At 38.4% G+C, this 19669-nt stretch overlaps 1 protein-coding gene across 1 annotated transcript in view; it reads left to right on the top strand.

The window, feature by feature from the left end:
- Positions 1-19669, top strand: part of KCNIP4 (potassium voltage-gated channel interacting protein 4) — a 1312996-nt gene that overhangs the window by 697016 nt on the left and 596311 nt on the right. The gene's annotated exons all lie outside the window — the stretch shown is intronic.

Raw genomic sequence — 19669 nt, 5'->3', positions numbered from 1 at the left:
TAGCCAATAGGAATTAGATACCAGTGTATTGACTAGAGTGCCCTTCTGAATAAAATTGCGAAGGGAAATATTTTGTCCCCTTTTCCCATGAGCTGCCACATATCAAGAATGATTGAAAAATGTCTATTCAGATGCTTTGCTCATTTCTTTGCTATTGAGTTGCATGAGTTTCTTGTATATTTTGGATTAACCCCATATTAGATATGTGGCTTAGAAATATTTTCTCATTCCATAGGTTGCTTTTTCATTTTGTTGATGGTTTCCTTTGCTGTGAAGTTTTGTTTTTCTAATTTGATGTAGACAAATATACTCAGTTTTGTTATAGACATTTTTTCCCAAAGAAAACCTACAAAGGGCAACAGGTACAGAAAAAGGTGTTCAACATCCCTAATCATGAGGGAAATGCAAAGCAAAACCAGAGTGAGATTACTGCATACCTGTTAAGGTGTTTACTATCAAAACAACAAAAGATAAAAGATGCTGGTAAGAATGTGAAGAAAAGGGAACCCTCTACACTGTTGGTGGGAATGTAAACTCTATACACTCTATGGAAAACAGTATGGAGTGTCCTCAATAAAAACTAAGAACAGAACCACCACATGATCTAGCAATCTCACTTCTGGCTGTCTATCTAAAGAAAATGAAATCATTATCTTGTAGCGATAACTGCACTCTCAAGTTCACTGCATCATTATTCACAATAGTCAAGGTACAGAAACAAGCCGAGTGTCTATCAGTTAATGAATGGATAGAGAAAATGTAGAATATGATGGACTAATATTCAGCCTTAAAGAATGTCCTGCCATTTGTGACAATATAGATAAATCTGGAGAGCAGTATGCTAGGTGATATAAGATACAGAAATGAATTCTGCATGATGACTCTAAAGAAAAAGTTGTACTCATAGAAACAGAAAGTAGAATATATTGTATAATTCAAACTTGCCAAGAGAGTATAACTTACTACTGTCACCAAAATGAAAAACAAAGAACAAAAACCAGATGATATCCACATGGCAAACAAACATATGAAAATAACATTTGCATCATATGTCATCAGGAAAGCACAAAGTAAAACAACAAAGAGATACCACTACAATTCTATTAGAATAGTTAAAATCTAGAATACAGGCAACACCAGATCCTAGTGAGGATATAGAACAATAGTTACTCCCATATATTCCTGCTAGGAATTCAAAATGATACAGCCACTTTGGAGACTGACATTTCTTACAAAACTAAATAAACTCTTAGATACCATCCAGCAATCATGCTCTCTAGAATTTACTAAAATGAATTGAAACCTGTGTCCACACAAAAACTTGCATTGTGATGTTTATAGATGCTTTGTTCAAAATTGGCAAAACTTGGAACAACCAGGAAGTCCCTCAGTAGGTGAATAAATAAACATACTATCTAGATCTTCCTGGTGGCTCAGACGGTAAAGCGTCTGCCTGCAATGTGGGAGACCCAGGCTCTGTTCCTGGGTTGGGAAGATCCCCTGGAGAAGGAAATGGCAATTGACTCCAGCACACTTGCCTGGAAAATCCCATGGATGGAAGAGCCTGATAGGCTACAGTCCATGGGGTGGCAAAGAGTCGGACATGACCGAGCGACTCCACTTTCTTTCTTTCACTTTCATGCTGTATCTAAATAACAGAATATTATTTAAGGTTAAAAAGAAATGAGCTTTCAAGCTGTGAAAACACATGAAGGAAACTTAAATGCATATTGCTAACAGAGGGAAGTCAATCTGAAAAGGTTACATACAGTATGATTCCAACTATCTGACTTTCTGGAAAAAAAAAAAAAACTATGGAGATGGTGAAAAATCAATGGCTTCTTGGGTAGAGGAGGGATAAGTGGGCAGAACACAGAGGATTTTAGGTCTATAAAATAGTATGTACTGAGAGGATAAATATGCATCACTATACATTTGTCAAAACTCATGGATATACAAACACTAAGAGTGACCCTTGAGGTAAACTGTGGTGTTTGAGTGATTATTATGTGTCTTTTTAGTTCCATTCTTGGTAACAAATGCACCACTCCCATTGAAGCAGTGTTGATAGTTGGGGAGGCTGTATGTTATGGATGTAGGAAGTATATGAGAAATCTCTGCACCTTCTTTCAATTTTGCTGTGAACCTAAAACTGCTCTACAAAGTGAGGTATTTTTAAAAGAGAAGAAAATATAATGTTGAGTCAGAAAGTTAGCGAATGCTATGGGCTTATTGATGACAACATGGAGCCACTGTACAAACCTTGAGCTCCCATCCTCTGATTTCTTATTATATGGGAAAAATAGTAGTGACATAAATACATGGAGATTGATGCAGGTATTTTGCTACACAGCATGTTAAGTAACTTCAGTTTTGTCTGACTCTTTGTGACCCCATGGACTGTAGCCCGCCAGGCTCCTCTGTCCATGGGATTCTCCAGGCAAGAATACTGGAGTGGGTTACTATTTTCTACTCCACATGTGCTGTGCTTGGTCACTCAGTCATGTCCCACTCTTTGCAACCCCATGGACTATATAGCCCACCAGGGTCCTCTGTCCATGGCATTCTCCAGGCAAGAATACTGGAGTGGGTTGCCATGTCCTCCTCCAGGGCATCTTCTCCACCCAGAGATCGAACCTAGGACTCCCTCATTGCAGGTGGATTCTTTACCATCTGAGCCACAAGGGAAGCCCAAGAATACTGGAATGGGTAGCCTATCCCTACTCTAGGGGACCTTCCTGACCCAGGAATTGAGCCAGGGTCTCCTGCATTGCAGGCAGATTCTTTACCAGGTGAGCTACCAGGGAAGCAGCTAAATGCAATTCTAAGACAATTCTAAGACTAGCAAACAGAGTTTAAATAGCTTGCTTAAATAAATATTTTAGTTTATAATGGGAGGGTCAAAATTTGCACCTATGTGTTTTGCCTGCTGTGTCCTGTTCTTAACCAATGATAACTTAGTTTATTCAGAATCAGATACATAGGGTTTTTTTCAAAGTGAAATTCTCCAGCATTCTAGTATAAAAAGTATAGCTCCTTAGAAGGGATTTTTTTTTTTTCCTCTTGGGAATAAAATTTATTTTGTACTTTAAAAATTTTGTCTGGGAATGCTAAGAATCCATCAGGTATGAGAGTTTTCTTAGTCAAGTATAACTGTAAACAATGGACTCTTTTAAACCAACCCACCAGAATTGAAAAATCCAAAGGAGCATGTTTACTCAGAGTAGTAAGTTAAAGAGGCTACATTCTTATTTCTACAATGCTTCTTCCTGTTTTTCAAAACCCTTGGGCAGTCTTGGAGAAGTGACTATCCAGTCAGGTGATTAGCCTCACAGAAATTAGTTTTATGGCTTCATTTTCAAATGAAAATAAATTGACCATCTGCCCTAGTTAGACTTGATTCCAAATTGCTTTGGGGGGGTTAAAAATAAAATCATCAATGAAATGATGAAGATTTATTGCATTTTGACATAATAAAAATTCCCTGTACATGGCCTCATCCCCCTAGCACTCATACCTGTGCCATAATCTCACCATCCATCTATCTTTGTTCCCTTCACTCTCTTATCTTGAGGCTTCCAGCCAGGCTCTTTCCTCTCTCTGAATTTCCTTTCCTCCATTATTCCTGAGTGTGTTTTCCATGCCATCTTTGATACATCTTTTTCCGTCTCCTTGATAAAATCTTCCCAGTCCCTCCCTTCTTTCTTTTTTGGGTCCCATCTTCTGTACTCTCTGTATGCCTTATTTGTATAGTTTGTTGGTATTACAGTAACTCATGTATATGCTGTTCTCCTATGGGTTTGTACGCTCCCATGGAGCATCATAGAGTCAAGATCAGAGTGAAAGGGACCTGAGAAATTTTCTTATCCAGCCCTTAATACCACAGATGAAGAAACTTAGGCTTGAGAGGGTTAAGTGATTGCCTTGCTTTTCACAGGTGGCAGGAGTGAAGGCTGTATGTTAGGTTCCTTCAATTCTGTTACATCTTGCTTTGCCATTTGATCCAGAACCTAGTACAGAGATCTCTTCAGAGTAGATACTCAATGATCATTAAATTTGATTTTTAAAAATCAAATTGGTAACTGTGAAAAATTAAAATATGCAACAGAAGGTTTGGGGTGGTTGTGGAGAAAGGAGAACTTTATACTCTGATAGGAAGGATGGAAGTTGGTACAAAACCTTTGGAGAAAATTTAGTAACAAATACTGCATGCGTGCTCATTCTATCAGTCGTGTTCAACTCTTTGTAACTCTCTGGACTGTAGCCCACCAAGTTCCTCTGTCCCTTGGACTTCCCAGGCAAGAATATTGGAGTGAGTTGCAATCTCCTCCTCCAGGGAATCTTCCCAACCAAGGGACTGAAGCCTCATCTCCTGCATTGGCAGGCTTTTTACCGCAGAGCCGCCTGAGAGTCCCAGCAGTTCAGTTCAGTCTCTCAGTAGTGTCTGACTTTTGCCACCTCAAGGACTGCAACACACCAGGCCTCCCTATTCATCACCAACTCCTGGAGTTTATCCAAACTCATGTCCACTGAGTCGGTGATGCCATCAAACCGTTCCATCCTCTGTCGTCCCCTGCTCCTCCCACCTGCAATCATTCCCAGCATCAGGGTCTTTTCAAATGTGTCAGTTCTTCGCATCAGGTGGCCAGAGTACTGGAGTTTCGCCTTCAGCATCAGTCCTTCCAATGAATATTCAGGACTGTTTTCCTTTAGGATGAACTGGTTGGATCTCCCTGCAGTCCAAGGGACTCTCAAGAGTCTTCTCCAACACCACAGTTCAAAAGCATCAATTCTTCAGCACTCAGCTTTCTTTATAGTCCAACTGTCACATCCATACATGACTACTGGAAAAACCACAGCTTTGACTATATAGGCCTTTGCTGGCAAAGTAATGTCTCTGCTTTTTAATATGCTGTGTAGGTTATTCATAACTTTTCTTCCAAGGAGCAAACGTCTTTTCATTTCACAGCTGCAGTCACTATCTGCAGTGATTTCAGAGCCCTCCCCCCCAACCAAAAAGTCCATCACTGTTTCCATTATTCCCTCCATCTATTTGCCGTGATATGATGGGACCAGATGCCATGATCTTAGTTTTCTGAAGTTTCATAGTAACAAATAGTACAAATGAACAAATAGTCCATTTGTCACAATATAGAAATAACATTCTTAGGTTTCTACCCTGCAGAAATACATTGATATGTTCACAAAAGAGATAAACAGATGTTTATTGATAAAGGAAAGAATTGGATACCACCTAACTATACCTTAGTAGGAAATAGGATAAATAATTAAGGCTTATTTAAAATAATGTGATATTCTACACTGTGACTATTGGTGAAGAACTCACGTATCATGTAGATAAATATCTATAGATAAATTTAACAAAAATATTGAGTGAAAATTGAAAATTGATAAGAAATACATATAGTGTAATATCATCATATTTTTATGTAAATATTTACATGTGAAAAACAACATCATATATTACTTAGGACAACATACATATGTAGGAAAGCATAAATATCTGTGGGAATCAGTTCAATTCAGTTGCTCAGTCATGTCCGACTATTTGCGACCCTATGAATCGCAGCACGCCAGGCTTCCCTGTCCATCACCAACTCCCAGAATTCACTCAGGCTCACGTCCATCCAGTCAGTGATGCCATCCAGCCATCTCATCCTCTGTCGTCTCCTTCTCCTCCTGCCCCCAATCCCTCCCAGTATCAGAGTCTTTTCCAATGAGTCAACTCTTCGCATGAGGTGGCCAAAGTATTGGGGTTTCAGCTTCAGCATCATTCCCTCCAAAGAAATCCCAGGGCTGATCTCATTCAGAATGGACTGGTTGGATCTCCTTGCAGTCCAAGGGACTCTCAAGAGTCTTCTCCAACACCACAGTTCAAAAGCATCAATTCTTCGGCACTCAGCTTTCTTCACAGTCCAACTCTCACATCCATACAAGACCACTGGAAAATATCCATGATCAAATGCAGGGTAAGGATAGAGGGGGTCCACAGGAGGTATATGTGATTAAGGAGGGGTACAAAGAGTCTCCATTGCATTGATAGTGACCTTTTTAAAGCTTTGTGAATGGTACATGCATGTTCACTTAACTCTATAAGTTTTTCTATATGTTACAAATTTAATGTTTTAAAAATGAATTTTGATAATTGTCTCTGCCACAGTCTTATAGGAATGCAAGGGATTTCTGTGTGTTGATTTTATATCCTGCAACTTTACTATATTCATTGATTAGCTCTAGTAATTTTCTGGTGGAGTCTTTATCTACCTAAAGAAACTAAAGACCTATATATAGAAAACTATAAAACACTGATGAAAGAAATCAAAGAGGACACTAATAGATGGAGAAATGTACCATGTTCATGGATCGGAAGAATCAATATAGTGCAAATGAGTATACTACCCAAAGCAATCTACAGATTCAATGCAATCCCTATCAAGCTACCAGCGGTATTTTTCACAGAACAAGAACAAATAATTTCAAGATTTGTATGGAAATACAAAAAACCTCGAACAGTCAAAGCAATCTTGAGAAAGAAGAATGGAACTGGAGGAATCAAGCTGCCTGACTTCAGGCTGTACTACAAAGCCACAGTCAAGACAGTATGGTACTGGCACAAAGACAGAAATATAGATCAATGGAACAAAATAGAAAGCCCAGAGATAAATCCACACACATATGGACACCTTATCTTTGACAAAGGAGGCAAGAATATACAATGGAGTAAAGACAACCTCTTTAACAAGTGGTGCTGGGAAAACTGATCAACCGCTTGTAAAAGTATGAAACTAGATCACTTCCTAAAACCACATACAAAAATAAACTCAAAATGGATTAAAGATCTAAACATAAGACCAGAAACTATGAAACTCCTAGAGGAGAACATAGGCAAAACACTCTCTGACATAAATCACAGCAGGATCCTCTATGACTCACCTCCCAGAATTCTGGAAATAAAAGCAAAAATAAACAAATGGAATCTAATTAAAATTAAAAGGTTATGCACAACAAAGGAAAATATAAGCAAGGTGAAAAGACAGCCTTCTGAATGGAAGAAAATAATAGCAAATGAAGCAACTGACAAACAACTTATCTCAAAAATATACAAGCAACTTATGCAGCTCAATTCCAGAAAAATAAATGACCCAATCAAAAAATGTGCCAAAGAACTAAATAGACATTTCTCCAAAGAAGACATACAGATGGCTAACAAACACATGAAAAGATGCTCAACATCACTCATTATCAGAGAAATGCAAATCCAGACCACAATGAGGTACCAGTCAGAATGGCTGTAATCCAAAAGTCTGCAAGCAATAAATGCTGGAGAGGGTGTGGAAAAAAGGGAATCCTCTTGCACTGTTGGTGGGACTGCAAACTAGTACAGCCACTATGGAGAACAGTGTGGAGATTCCATAAAAACTTGCAAATAGAGCTGCCTTGTGACCCACCAATCCCACTGCTGGGCATACACACTGAGGAAACCAGAATTGAAAGAGACACATGTACCCCAATGTTCATCGCAGCACTGTTTATAATAGCCAGGACATGGAAACAACCTAGATGTCCATCAGCAGATGAATGGATAAGAAAGCTGTGGTACATATACACAATGGAGTATTACTCAGCCATTAAAAAGAATACATTTGAATCAGTTCTAATGAGGTGGATGAAACTGGAGCTGATTATACAGAGTGAAGTAAGCCAGAAAGAAAAACACCAATACAGTATACTAATACATATAATTGGAATTTAGGAAGATGGTAATGATGAACCTGTATGCGAGACAGCCAAAGAGACACAGATGTGGAGAGCAGACTTTTGGGCTCTGAGGGTGAGTGTGGGATGACTTGGGAGAATGGCATTGAAACATGTATACTATCATATAAGAAATGAATCACCAGTCTATGTCCGATGCAGGATACAGGATGCTTGGGGCTGGTGCACGGGGATGATCCAGAGAGATGATATGGGGTGGGAGGTAGGAGGGGGGTTCATGTTTGGGAACTCATGTACACCCGTGGTGGATTCATGTCAATGTATGGCAAACCCAATACAGTATTGTAAAGTAAAATAAAGTAAAAATAAAAATTTTAAAAAAAGCCTGATCATTGAGATAACATCTTTGAAGGTAATGATTGTTACTTAGATTTATAATTTTTAAAAGTGTTTGATAAAATAAGTTATCCTGTTCTTTTGTAGCCAAAAATTGAATAGTTTTAAGTAAAATCCTCCCCATCAGATATTAGTAATTTTGCTAGTAAGATGTCCTTATCCCTATCTGCCATAGTCTTCTATTATTTTTATACCTGCATAGCTGTTGTATGATGTTTCCTCTTCTTGGGGTGTTCTCCCTTGTTGGCCAAAACTCCTACTTATTCATCAGGACCCAGCCTGGGCCTCACCCTCCTTTGGGAAGTCTTCCTTGATAAAACCATAAAGCTCACTGTCACCAGAATTAAACTTTTCCTCATCTATATTCCTTAGCACCATATGCCTTTCTCTGAAGTGTTAGTCATTTTGTTTTAAAACTGTGCATTTGCAAGTTTTCTCCCCAACTGGATTCTTGAGACCAATGATCCCATCTTAGTCTTTCTTTGTAGGCTGATACCTACATTCTGGTACATAGTAGGCATTTCCTAAATATTAGTTGAATGAAAACTATTGGGAAAAAAATCTCAAATGGCTATTTAAACTCAATTTATTTTCCTTTCCATGCTTTTATATCTTGCCTTCCAGTGGAATTATAAGATACCTAAGTATAGACTGGGTCTCTTTATGTTTCTATATGCTCTTGGGAACCTGTAAGTTGTATTTTTATATTTATTTGTAATCAGTACTACATACTGTCAGTCTTATTTCTGTCAGTCTAATACCACACAAAGAATGAAGTGATCATATATGTTGTTTTAGAAAACTTTAGCATTTATTGAAATGCTAATCCAGATGTTAGGTCCATATTGTGTGTGTGCCCAGGTAACTTTGAGTGAAATGACCGCCTTAGAAAATATGGTCAGAAAAAGATAGTGAGATGCAAGAAGAACCTCAAAAGCATAAGAGATCTATTTAGAGTACCAATTTGTAAATCCTGGGTTCTGCATGCTGTAGGAGAGTGTACCCGTATTCTCTCATTCACTTTCTGTATCATTCTTCTGTAACTTGTGCTGGCCTCCCACATAATGCCAACCCCAAAAATGCCAGAGGCAAGGGAGATGACTCAGTCATTGTATTTGTGGTTTGCTTTTAAATTCTTTAGTAACTGAAAATATTCTATACTTTTCAAGGTAGAAGATACTTCAGAGAACATCTAGTTCCTGCCTTTGGTTAATACTTCGGTGCTGAGAGGCATGCTACTTCTCTCCCAAGGTCACAAGGAAATCTTTAGGAAAAGGGGCAGAAACAAGAGTTGTTGTCCTTTCTCCATATTGTCATATGAGCTGTCTCAGTAGTTACAAGTTACAAGCTGGTATCAGTTCAGTTAGTTCAGTCACTCAGTCGTGTCCGACTATTTGTGACCCCATGAATCGCAGCACACCAGGCCTCCCTGTCTATCACCAACTCCTGGAGTTCACCCAGACTCATGTCCATCGAGTCTGTGATGCCATCCAGCCATCTCATCCTCTGTCGTCCCTTTCTCCTACTGCCCCCAATCCCTCCCAGGATCAGAGTCTTTTATAACGAGTCAGCTCTTCGCATGAGGTGGCCAAAGTACTGGAGCTTCAGCTTCAGCATCATTCCCTCCAAAGAAATCCCAGGGTTGATCTCCTTCAGAATGGACTGGTTGGATCTCCTTGCAGTCCAAGGGACACTCAAGAGTCTTCTCCAACATCACAGTTCAAAAGCATCAATTCTTTGGCGCTCAGCCTTCTTCACAGTCCAACTCTCACATCCATACATGACCACAGGAAAAACCATAGCCTTGACTAGACGGACCTTAGTCGGCAAAGTAATGTCTCTGCTTTTGAATATGCTATCTAGGTTGGTCATAACTTTTCTTCCAAGGAGTAAGCATCTTTTAATTTCATGGCTGCAGTCACCATCTGAGGTGATTTTGGAGCCCCCAAAAATAAAGTCTGACACTGTTTCTACTGTCTCCCCGTCTATTTCCCATGAAGTGATGGGACCGGATGCCATGATCTTCGTTTTCTGAATGTTGAGCTTTAAGCCAACTTTTTCACTCTCCTCTTTCACTTTCATCAAGAGGCTTTTTAGCTCCTCTTCACTTTCTGCCATAAGGGTGGTGTCATCTGCATATCTGAGGTTATTGATATTTCTCCTGGCAATCTTGATTCCGGCTTGTCAGAACTCTATTATTCTCCCCAAGGGGCACAGAAGACTGTCAGGGGCAGATCCTTCACTTAAAATGGGGGAAGGAAGGCTTTTAGGAACGTGCCAGAAGAAATGAAAATGTGTCTCAAAAAGACTTGTAAGAAAATGTTTAGTTTAGTTGCTAAGTCGTGTCTGACTCTTGCAACCTCATGGACTGTAGTCTGCCAGGCTCCTCCGTCCATGGGATTCTCCAGGCAAGAACACTGGAGTGGGTTACCATTTCCTTCTCCAGGGAGAGAATGTTTATGGTAGCATTATTCAGTTCAATTCAGTCACTCCATCATGCCCGACTCTTTGAGACCCCATGGATTGCAGCATGCCAGGCTTCCCTGTCCAGCACCAACTCCTTGAGCTTGCTCAAACTTATGTCCATCTAGTTGGTGATGACATCCAACCATCTCATCCTCTGTCGTCCCCTTCTCCTGCCTTCAATCTTTCCCAGCATCAGAATCTTTTCTAATGAATCACATCATCCGATTAGGTGGCCAAAGTACTGGAGCTTCAGCTTCAGTCCTTCCAATTAACATTCAGGACTGATTTCCTTTAGGATGGACTAGTTTGATCTCCTTGCAGTCCAAGGGACTCTCAAGCATCTTCTCCAACACCACAGTTCAAAAGCATTGACTCTTTGGCACTCAGTTTTCTTTATAGTCCAACTCTCACATCCATACATCACTACTGGAAAAACCAAAGCTTTGACTAGACAGACCTTTGTTGGCAAAGTAGTGTCTCTGCCTTTTAATATGCTGTCTAGGTTGGTCATAGCTTTTCTTCCAAGGAGCAAGCATCTTTTAATTTCATAGCTGAAGTCACCATCTGCAGTGATTTTGGAGCCAAAGAAAATAGAGTCTGTCACTGTTTCCATTGTTTCCCCATCTATTTGCCATGAAGTGAGGAAGCAGATGCCATGATCTCAGTTTTTTTGAATGTTGAATTTTGAGCCAGCTTTTTCACTCTCCTCTTTCACTGTCATCAGGAGGCTTTCTAGTTCCTCTTTGCTTTCTGCTATAAGGGTGGTATCATCTGCATATCTGAGGCTATTAATATTTCTCCCAGCAATCTTGATTCCAGCTTGTGCTTCATCCATCCTGGCATTTGGTAGTATTCAAAAACTGTAAACAATTCAAATGTCAGTCAACTGGTGAATAGAACAACACTGCATATTCATAGAATGGCATACTATTAACAAATAAAGAGACTAACTTGATACAGGCTACCACAAGGCTGACTTTCACTTTATGTGACATGATCAAGACAGAAACTAAAGACAACATATTGTATAATTCCATTTATATGACATTTCAGGAAAAGTTAAATCTACAGAGATACAAACTAAGCTAAAGTTTGCCTGGGGCTGGGTATGTGAAAAAGAGCAGTTACAATTGGGCATGAGGGATCTTTTGAAGGGGGTGACAAAAATATTCTAACTTTGGAATTTGGCAATTGTTGTATAACTGTGAGGGCTTCTCCGGTGGCTCAGCAGTAAAGAATCCACCTACAACACAGACGAGGCTGGAGACACAGATTCAATCCCTGAGTCGGGAAGATCCCCTGAAGAAGGGAATGGCAACTCTCTCTAGTATTCTTACCCGTGGAATACCTTAGACAGCAGAGGTTTGCAAAGATCTGGACATGACCTAAGCAATTGAGCATGCACATGCAACTATGAAATTTGCTAAAAGTCATTCAATTGTACACTTAAATCAGTAAATTCAAAGCCATGCAAATTATACCTCAGTAATGCTGTTTTAAAAATGGGGAAGGGGCACAGTTTATTCTTTAAAAACCTAAAGTTATTTAACTCCAACCATTCCACCAGGTACCCTTTCATCCTCCCCTAAAGGATGCAGGATATCCTAAATGTATGCTCGTCAGGATACATTATTCTGTGGCAAAACTAAGATTGTTTTTGAGATCTTACTATGTAGTGGAACTTTTACTCATTTTGTCTTCTTATTTCTCACCACAACCTTATAAGATAGGTGTTATATTAACCTGATTTTAAGGATAAACGAACTGAGTGGTTCAATGCCACATGCTTGTAAAAGCTGAAGTCTTGAACCCTTCATTCTCAGATCTTGATCTCAGTCACTATGACTATCAGATGCTCTATGAATGGTTGTTGGATGAAAGAAAGATGAGTTTTGGCTGCCTTCTTGCACTGGCTTTGCAACTGATAGTTATCACATGTATTGCAAACTCCTTATGATGTCACAGTTTTTAGTATATTTAGGAAAATAATGCCTTTAACGTGTGCTGCAATTTATTTCTAACGTGATATAATGGAATAGTGGCATAAAGATCCCTAAGGTTTTTGGACTAAGTTTTCAAAAAACAAGCAGATAATTGTCTTTTGGCCTCTAACCATTGGTCTTATCACTAGAAAGATCCATTCTTTTTCTTTAATCCATCTTTAATTTAATGTGACAAGTTTTGAGGAAGAGATTTTTATTAATGAGTGCTTTGTTCTGATTTTAGGGAGAGAAAGCCAGTGTGTGTGGTTATATTTTTTGCTTGACTTTTTAAAAATAACTTACATGGTAGAAGAAAATTGCATGGTGAAATTTCAGCAAGAGGCAAACTTTTAAGTGAAACAATGATTTTGCTAATGTAGATCATGAAAAAAGCAAAACACTGGGTTTAGATTCAGGAATTTCTGTTAAACTCTGAAACTGATACAAATACTTTGAGAAACTTACTTTTCTTCTAGTGCTATCGTATATATTAAAGGTATGTGAATGTGTGAATACATCTGTGTTCTGAGTTTGTTCTCAACTAGGTCTATTGAATTTATTTATTTTTAATTATTTTACTGCATTTATTTATTTTATGTATTTTGTTTGATACTAGTCCCTGGAAATGAAATGTCAAAAAGTTAGAATCTTTGCCTAAAAGAATTTATATTCTGAGGAGGAAGACAAGACCCACATAAAAATAAGTATTTTTCCAGTTACCCATTGTGTCAAGAGTTAAGGACTCAAACAAGATGTTAAGAATGTTTTAAATTACATGTTTCTATGGAGCTGAGGGGACAGCTATTTAAATACCATGGTCAGGGAAGATCTCTGTAGAGAAGTATATTTGAACAGAGGCCAAAAGGCTCAGAAGAAACCAACAGTGAAAAGAGTAATGGAGAGGAACACTTCAGGAAGAAGGAAAAACAGGTACAAAATTCTGAGCCCTTATAGAACTATTAGAGAAGGAGGCAATACTCAATAATCATAAAAAAGCATTTGGAATATTATTCTGATAAAATGGGAAGCCACTGAATGGTTGTGTGTGTGCATGATAAGGTGATCCAATATATATATATTTTAAGAAACCCCTTTGATTGGAAGGAATAAGAGGAGAAGTAGTGAGGACAAATGAGAAGTTGTTTCAGTACTGAAGTCGAGAAGTATGGCTGATTTGTATTGTTGTATGGCAGAAACCAACGCAACATTATAAAAATTGAAAAAAAATTGAAAATAATGGATAAAGAAAAGAAGTACTTGGAATTATTACTAGCACAGTACATTACAGGAGACAGAAGGGTTTATTTTGTTTGTTTTTTTTTTTTGTTTTTTTTTTTTTAATTTTTTTTTTTAATTTTTTTTAAATTTTAAAATCTTTAATTCTTACATGCATTCCCTTTTGGATGAAGACTCCATAAGACTTGTTAATGGCTGGAGGAGAGTAGAGAGAGAAAAGGCCTTGTAAGGCCACATCAAGAGATCAAAACACAAAGACCATAGTCAAAGCATGTGGTAGGAAGTCAAAAATGAGAGAATCTATCAACCAAGGAAGAGTAGGATATAGTCTTATACATGAATCAGGCCGAAATATCAGAACTGGAAAAACAGTAGTCAGTAGGAAGCTGTGGCCTGGAGCCACATTTGTTATTGTTCAGTTGCTAAGTCATATCTGACCCTTTGTGACTCCATGGACTGCAGCATGCCAGGCACCCTGTCCTTCACCATCTCCTGGAGTTTGCTCAGATTCATGCCCACTGAGTCGGTGATGCTGTCTAACCATCTCATCCTCTGCCGCCTGCTTCTCCTTTTGCCTTCAATCTTTCCCATCATCAGGGTCTTTTCCAAGGAGTTGGCTCTTTGCATCAGATGGTTAAAGTATTAAATCAGGAGTTAATCTAATTTTTTTTTTTAATTTTAGTTTTTTATTTTTTAAATTTTAAAATCTTTAATTCTTACATGCATTCCCAAACATGAACCCCCTCCCACCTCCCCTCCCCATAACATCTTTCTGGGTCATCCCCATGCACCAGCCCCAAGCATGCTGCATCCTGCGTCAGACATAGACTGGCGATTCAATTCACTTGATAGTATACATGTTAGATCTAATTTAATTCAGTGCCTGATACAGGTCTGATTTGGAAGGGATAGGTCTTAGCTTTCTGAAGGAACATCTCAATGTCTTCAAGGTGCGATTAATTCCTGCCAGAAGCAATGGGTAAGACATGGCTAAAAAAAAAGTAGACTGTTTTCCAAAAGCAACAAAATTAAGAGGGAGAAGTAAAGACAGGGCTGAGAATGAAGTGGGGGGATTCTGTTAAAATTCATTTGCAAAAGGCAATCATTCACAGGAGGAAGGAGTGACCAAGTTCAATGACAATGTTGATTATGTTTGAAAAGGAAGCTCTGGAGCTCATTATTCTTTAAGGACATCACTTTTTTGTTGAAAACCATTCATGCGGAATGTTTTATGAGGTTTCAATTAAATTTCTCCAGGATTATATGTGAACTTATTCCTTGTTTTCACTTGGAGAGAATTAATACATAAAGCTTTCCTTAACCTTAGAAATGGGCAAGGTGAATGTCATCACTCAGTTTTCTAGTTTATTTTTGTATGAAAGTGAAGAGTGCAACTGTTTAATTCCTGGAATTCTCATCAGAATTCTGTAACTGTAAATGTTATTGTCTGTAATTTTTATAACTTTGATTGCACTGTGCTCCTTACAGTCAGTGCTTCAAAAGAATGTCTAATAGCAGTATTCATGAGATTCTAAGACTTACTAGATTCGAAAATATCTGTAACATATCCATGTTGATCAATGTATACACTTTTGTAATTTTGCGTTTAAAGGAAATGACTCTCACTTCTTAGGTTTTAACTAATCATATATTTCGTGATGTTTCTTCTGCAATTCTGTTTAGTTTCCAAAAAGTGGATATACTCTTGAACACTATTTGAACATTGAAATTATATAATAGATGATTTATTAGATATGCTAAGTTAAACAATAGATAATGCCTTAGCTTATGTAGACTGAATACAGTGAAGGAGGGAGACTTTCCAATATGCTGGTCAGGATGCTAAGTTCCTAACTGAGATGCCCTTGAACTCATCTCAGTATTTGTCAGCATTCAAGTGGACCTGGGGAACAACGAAAAAAAACAAACTGAAATTAGATAGTTTTAAGTAAAATCCTCCCCCACCAAATATTATTAATTTTGCTAGTAAGACGTCCCCATCCCTATCTGCCATAGTCTTCTAAAATGTTTATACCTGCATTCACTTTCACTTTTCCACGCATTGGAGAAGGAAATGACAACCCTCTCCAGTGTTCTTGCCTAGAGAATCCCATGGAGAGAGGAGCCTGGTGGGCTGCTGTCTATGGGGTCGCACAGAGTCAGATACTACTGAAGCGACTTAACAGCAGCAGCAGCAGACTGTTGTATTATGTTTCCTCTTCTTGGAGTGTTCTCCCTTGTTGGCCTACAAAACTACTTTTTCATCAGAACCCAACCTGGCCCTCACCTCCTTTGGGAAGTCTTCCTCGATAAAACCATAAAGCTCACTGTCACCAGAATTAAACCTTTCTTCATGTGTTTTCCTTAGCACTATATGCCTTTCTCCAAAGTGCTAATCCTTGTGTTTTAAAACTGCATTTCCAAGTTTTCTCCCCAAATGAACTATAGGATTCTTGAGACCAATGATCCCATCTTAGTCTTTGTAGGCTGATGCCTAAAGCACATTCTGGTTCATAGTAGGCATTTCCTAAATATTAGTAGAATGAAAATTATTGGAAAAAATCTCGAATGGCTATTGAAAGCTCAATTTACTTTCCTTTCTATACATTTATATCTTGCCTTCCAGTGGAATTATAAGATCTCTAAGTATAGACTGGGCCTCTCTATTTTTCTATATGCTCTTGGGAACCCATAAGCTGTACTTTTAAAATTTATTTGTAATCAATGCTACATATTGTCAGTCTTATTTCTGTCAGTCTAATACCATACAAAGAATGACATGATTATATATGTTGTTTTATAAAAGTTTAGCATTTATTGAAAGGCTAATCCAGATGTTAGGTCCATTTTCTATTTATTTGATACAGAGGAAATCTGGTATATTTGTGGTGACATCAGTACCAAAGAAGGCAGAAGATACTTTGTCCTTAAAAGATGCCATTTTATAGATGTCAGGGCTTCCCTCATAGCTCAGTTGGTAAAGAATCTGCCTGCAATGCAGGAGACCCCAGTTCAATTCCTGAAGATCTGGAGAAGGGATAGGCTACCCACTCCAGTATTCTTGGTCTCGCCTTGTGACTCAGCTGGTAAAGAATCCATCTGCAATGTTGGAGACCTGGATTCAATCCCTGGGTTGGGATGATCCCTTGGAGAAGGGAAAGGCTACCCACTCCAGTATTCTGGCCTGGAGAATTCCATGGACTGTATAGTCCATGGGGTCACAAAGAGTCAGACATGACTGAGTGACTTTCACTTTCAGATATGGCTGTAATTGGCTCATATATAATTCAACAAGTCGTGGCCAAACTTGTTGGAGATTCTTTTCACATCTCAGTTATACTATCAATTCTCTTCAAATTAATACTATTAACTGAGTGCTTGCTGTGTGTTATGCACTGGACAGCTTGCTGAGTGTTGGGTATAATAGAAATGCTTGCTATGTGTTATGTGCTGGGCAATTTGCTGAGTGTTGGGTATATGCTGGAATTCTGTTCCTTCCTGACTCTTTCTCTTACTATGTAAGTGATTTAGGGCAAATTACTTAACTTTTTGGCCTCAGATTTTTAATCTGTGAAATGGAGGGTAAGGCTTTCAGTGGCATAGGAACTTATAAAAGAGACACGGCTGGCACAGTGTTTGGAGCCTAGTTACTGCTCAACCCATGTTGACCTTGTAATTCACCTAAAAGGAGTCCCTTTTTCACCACTTTGACATTTTATAGTAGAGGAAACATGAAGGTCACTTTAAGAAGGCAGATGCCAGCTATAGAGAGAAAATGGGACTATAGGCTATTTCCAGATGTCTTTATTTTAATAGCATTATTATGTGTTGTTGGACTTTTGAAGTAGAATGTGTGCCAGGCAGTTTTATAATTCAGTTTCAATTATGGTAACTGTTATGTGTAGCAAGCTAGCGAAAGGTTGGCAAGTTCCCTGTGCCCAGGCCCTGAATTTCAGAGCAGCTTCATCAGCTCTCTATTACTGTCTCCTTTTGATTTAGCAGCAGGCTTCTCCCCTGAGGTAGGGTGTTGATGCCATCTCGTTGACTGGCTCAGGTTCCTGGAGGGATAGTTATGCCTCCTGAGACCTGCCAGAAACTTATTTCTGATATTTCCTATTATTAGATATGGTGGAATAAGATATGGTTTCCTCTTTCTTTTCTTCTTTCTTTTTGGTAATTTCTTTCATAAAACAGAGTCGTTTTACAGAAGCATTCCTTACACTTTCCGGATTCTATATTTTAGTAAGTGACAATGAGCATTTATTTATTAAAGTTATGATAAAGATTCATGCCTTTCATATTTTAAAATTCTATTCAGAGATTGATATTAATATCTCTGGTGTAGTTTATAGAAAAACAGAGTATATTCTTCCCGTCCTCCCTCCCTCTCTCTCTCTGTCTCTCTCCTTCTCCCCCACTGCTTTCCCTTTATCTCTCTCTTTTCTTCATCCTTCCCTTTTCCTTTCTTTCTTTCTCATTCTTCATGCTCCTGTTCTTTTCTTTTTCTTCTCCCCTCTTTCTCCCCACTCCCCCACTTAGTTTATGTTTTACTTCTCAACTTAATGAATCCCCTTTTCCAAAGTCCTCTTCTTATTATCTATAATTTTACATTTTATTCCCAGTTCTATCATATAGCACACTTAAAAGCCCTTTCCAGTGCACATATTTACAGTCTCCTAATATTTGAACTGAATATTTGTAGATTCTTATCATATTCCTGGTTGCCACTTAGCCAAGGCATTTATCTTCTTTAATCTGGCCTCATAAATCAAATCTTTCTTTTCTCTAATCATTTTTTAAATTGTTCCTTAAATGGTTTCCAATTTGTCTGTGTCTTTCTGAAATGGATGTGTCTCAAATATAATTTAGGGATCCAAAGCTGAAATCTTATTGGCTTCAGTTTGCCATTCTTCCTGAACAAAAATTTCATAGCAAATAAGGATATTATGTTTTTTTATCTTGCAAATTTATGGTTTTGCAAATTCAAGCAGTATAAGTCCTTACTGAGGTTGTCTAAAGTAGATGAAAATTGCTTTTTTCCCCAGGAGTCAGGAGGAAAATTCAACACTGTTAGTGACACTTGCACTTCAAGTTCTATGCCCCTAACTTTACTGGTATCTAATGATATTACTGATATCTAACAGAGTTGATGATATCTCTTCTCATGATGATAGCTGAGACCAGGGTGATGTGAGCAAAGTGCTCAGGATATTTACAAGACACCAAGAATGAGCACCTCCTTAAAGTTTGCCCCCTTGGTGCCTCACTTTCTTCCTTTTAATTCCAGCTCTTCTTATGATGATAAAGTAATATAATAGGTGAGAAAATGCTCTGAAAACAGTAAAGATATAAACAGATATCAGGTATCACCATCACTGTTCTTCACCTCAACACAACCAGTTCAGCTCAACAACTCGTTAACAGTGGAATAATTACACATGTGGAGCCCAGCTATGCATGGAGCCCCCTTCTGTCTAGCGTCATTTGTTCACTTGTCCAAATTCATGGGGCTGCTCTGATTACGCTAGACCCTATCTACTGAGGCACTTCTAGCCCAGAACTCACCCAGCATACTCTTCATACACAGGACTTACTATGTCTTTATTCTGCCATCGAAAGTCACTTGTCTGCATTCCCTTTTCCTCAGAGATTTGCTTATCTGCTTTCTTGAAAATAACAAAAGTTTATCAGATGAAATTGCATTTGTTGTTGCATCTAGAGGGAAGTACCGACTTAATGTGCAATCCATGAAGGTGACAAGTTTACAATTTCTTTTAGATATTTTGTAGATTTGATGCCTTACTCTCCAGGTGCTCTAATATATAGTTTATAAAAGTATTTGATCATGAACT

The sequence above is a fragment of the Ovis aries genome, chromosome 6 (assembly GCF_016772045.2).
Source record: "Ovis aries strain OAR_USU_Benz2616 breed Rambouillet chromosome 6, ARS-UI_Ramb_v3.0, whole genome shotgun sequence".
NCBI classification, from domain to species: Eukaryota; Metazoa; Chordata; class Mammalia; order Artiodactyla; family Bovidae; genus Ovis; species Ovis aries.
The sequence above is the reverse complement of the archived record's forward strand: the minus strand, read 5'-3'. Positions and strand labels throughout refer to the sequence as shown.